We start from the raw sequence: 3,703 nt of genomic DNA on the forward strand, positions 1-3,703 counted from the left end.
GACTATGGCTTGAGTAGAAGCCTGACATCCTCACTCCTTCTCAGGGAGCAGAGGAGGGAAGGCCACTCCTCACCCCCAACACCAGAGATCTCCATCTTTGATACTGACAAAGGCCTGGCTGAGCAGCTAGCTCCAACTCAGGCCTTGGAAGAAAACAAAACAGTCATTTAGCAGGTCACAGGAATCTAACCTGACCTAACAAGCTCATCTCTACCCAGGGAAAAGTCACATAGTCGGGCCAAGCAAGCTCTGCAAGCCCAGGAGTGGCTTTCTTCACTGGGTAAACAGAGCCAGAGGCTGCGCCTCCCTACAGCAGCCTAGACAATCAATTGAAATTCAGTAAACATAAACCCTGAGAATGGCTCCAGGCTGGGCTCTGTGAGTGTCTCAGAAGCTAGCCCCTCAGGGTAAAGCTACTGTTTGATGAAAGGCCTCAACTCTACCCAGAACCTAGCCTCATCACAGCATCTCCAAACTAGAGGAAACAGCCATCTCCATCTTTTCTGACACTCAAAGCAGATCTTCCTCCCATTGAACTAGCCTGGGAGGAGGATCACAAAATCCTGGGTAAAGCAGAGCATTTTTCTGCCTGCTCAAACAAACTGACTTAAGACACCAACCAAGCCACAGGAAAATCAAACACCACAAGCAGACCAGAGACTCCAACAAGAGACTGGTTAAGGACACAAAGGAGATACAGGATCTTCCCATCCCCCCCCCAAAAAAAAATCAAAGAACTTTTTTTTTGTACCTGTTATAAAAATCTTTAACTTTTTTAAAAAATTGTTTTCTATTAACTTTTTTTAAAATTGTTTTCTATTAACTTTTTTTTCTTCATCTTATAATTTTTATTTTAGGGGTATGTGTGTGTGTGCTTTTTTCTTTTTTTTTTCCTTTTTTTTTGATCTAGCTTTACTGACCTTTTTATTCTATTTTTTCTTTCTTTCTCTTCCTTTTCACTTTTTCTTCTCTTCTGTTCTTCTTTCTGTGACTTAATTGCTGTTCTGCTCATTATTAGACCTTATCCCCCATTGTGTACACAGTTAATTCAGAAATTTTTTACTCAATTCAAAACCTCATAGACATAAATTCCTTAATAGCAGTACTACCTCTTTATACCTGTATAATATTTTAAGCATTTTTATTTTTAAGTTTTTCACGTCACCTTTCTATCACTCCCCTTCTCTTATTCTATCCCTGTTCTTCTCTGAATATTATGTTTTTAAATTTGCTTAATTTTTAAATGTTTCATTTTTTAAATTTTAATTTTTGTTTTTCTATTTTTTCTTGTCTCGTTTTTTTCTTTCTCTTTCTTCTTTTTTCTCTCTCTACAATCATCCTATCCAATCTAATTCCCGCTTTGAGATTAAGACTTAGCTAATTTAACTATCCCTCTATCTTTCAACATCCCTCTATTCCTATTTTTACCCACATCTCTCCCTAAACCTAATAATTTCTGGTTTGCCAAATTCTTCTTTGCTGTTCGTAGCCCATTAATACATACTTGTTTGATGTTGAATAGATATATCTGTTGAACTAGATTGTATCTGCAGACTTTTGACTGTACAACCTCAGACTTTGGTTGATGCTTGCCTTAAGATAGTTTTCTAGCACAAAACCTGTGTTACTTTCATCCCAAATGGGCAGAACAAGCTGGAAAAACACAAGAAAAATGGCAAGTCCGGGTATCTCAACTCCCACTCATGATAATCAGGGGACAGAACAGATAATGAATAATCCAGAGGAGAGTTCCCAAAAAGCTCTACAAACACTATTGGTAAATATGGTAAATGAAAAGATTGAAAACCTGCAAAGGAGTCAGTGTAAGTGTGATAGGGAGAGAGAGGAAGCAAACCAAAGGTCAATACAGGAATATCATGAGCTTGAGGACACTACTCAAAGATTGATACAGGAATTCTGTGAGCAGCTTGAGAACACTCAAAAAGAAATAAAGGAATGGCATGAGCAGGCTGAGATCAGTTGAAGAGATAGACAAGAGTTGTGTGAGGTGGCTGAGAACAGACAAAGAGAAAGTCAGGAATGGCGTGAGCAGGCTGAGAACACTCAAACTACAGGAATTGTGTGAATGTGAGGAAGCTAATCAAAGACTAAAACAGGAATTGAGAGAGTGGGATGAGAATAGACAAATATCACTAAAGGCATTCATGGAATCCACAAACAGAGAACTGAAAGAAGTCAGGAAGACCACAAAGGGAATGCTGAATGGAACCCAACAGAAGGAATGGGAGTCCAAGGAAACCATAACCAACCAACTAAGAGATTTGAGAATAAACACTGAACACCAAATTAAGGAAGTAAAAAAGTTCATATAAGATCTAAAACAAAGCTCCAACAAAGAATTTGAAGCCATCAAAGCCAACCAACTAGAAGGAAAAGAAATAAAAAAACAAAGTAGAAAGTCTTTTTGTTTTTGTTTTTTTTGGGGGGGGGGGATCTGGCCGTGGGGCCTGAACTCTGGGCCTGGGCGCTGTCCCTTACTCTTCAGCTCAAGGCGAGCACTCTACCACTTGAACCACAGTGTCACTTCTGGCTTTTTTTCTTTTTGCTTATGTGGTGCTGAGGACTCGAACCCAGGGCCTCAGGCATGCAAGGCAAGAGCTCTACCACTGAGCCACCTTCCCAGCCCAAGTAGAAAGTCTTGATAGTAGGTTAGACCATGCAGAAGATCGAATCTTGGGGATTGAAGACAGCCTAGATATTATAGAGAAAGAACATACAACCATCCAAGAAAAATCCAAGAAATATGATAGATCTATTCAAAACTTTGAAGACATCATCAGAGGGCCTAATCTGAGGATAATGGGTGTAGAGGAGCACCTAGAGAAAGAAGTTAATGGTCTAGGAAATTTGTTTAACAGGATCCTAAGAGAGAACTTCCCAAACATGCAAAAAGATAGGCCTATTCAGATACAAAAAGTGTGTAGAACCCCAAATACACCAGACCAGAACAGAACGTCTAACTGTCACATTAGAATCTGCACAGAATCAATTCAGACGAAGGGAAAGATCCTTAAAGCTGTCAATCACCTATAAAGAGAAACCAATTAGAATCACCTCAGATTTCTCAGCAGAGACAATCAAAGCAAAAAGAGCCTGGAATGATGTATGCCATGCCCTAAAGACAAACAACTATCAATCAAGAATACTGTACCCAGCTAAACTCTCGTTCATAACTGAAGGTCAAATAAAAACCTTCCATAGCAAAGAAAAATTGAAACAATGTATCTCCACCAAACCAGCCCTACAAAAGATTCTTAAAGATGTCTTACAAATACAAAACCAACAAGTCCACAATAAAGGCCAAGAAACCAAACCCAAACTGAGAATCCAAGAACCATAGGAAGAACTCAGATGCCACAGCCCCAAGAAGGTGGATAAAATGGCAGGAACTCCCAAATACCTCTCAGTCCTATCTCTCAACATTAACGGACTTACTTCTCCAATTGAGCAACATAGACTGTCTAGTTGGATTAAAAAGCAAGATCCTTCTATCTGCTGCCTTCAGGTGTCACATCTTGCCCATAAAAACAAATACATTTTCAATGTGAAAAGCTGGAACAAAATCTACCAAGCAAAGGACCCCCATATACAGGCGGGAGTTGCAATCCTAATATCAGATAAAATAGACTTCAAGGGCTGGGAAGGTGGCTCAGTGGTAGAGTGCTTGCCTTACATGCATGAG

Source organism: Dipodomys ordii, unplaced genomic scaffold (genome assembly GCF_000151885.1).
Source record: "Dipodomys ordii isolate 6190 unplaced genomic scaffold, Dord_2.0 Scaffold218, whole genome shotgun sequence".
NCBI classification, from domain to species: domain Eukaryota; kingdom Metazoa; phylum Chordata; class Mammalia; order Rodentia; family Heteromyidae; genus Dipodomys; species Dipodomys ordii.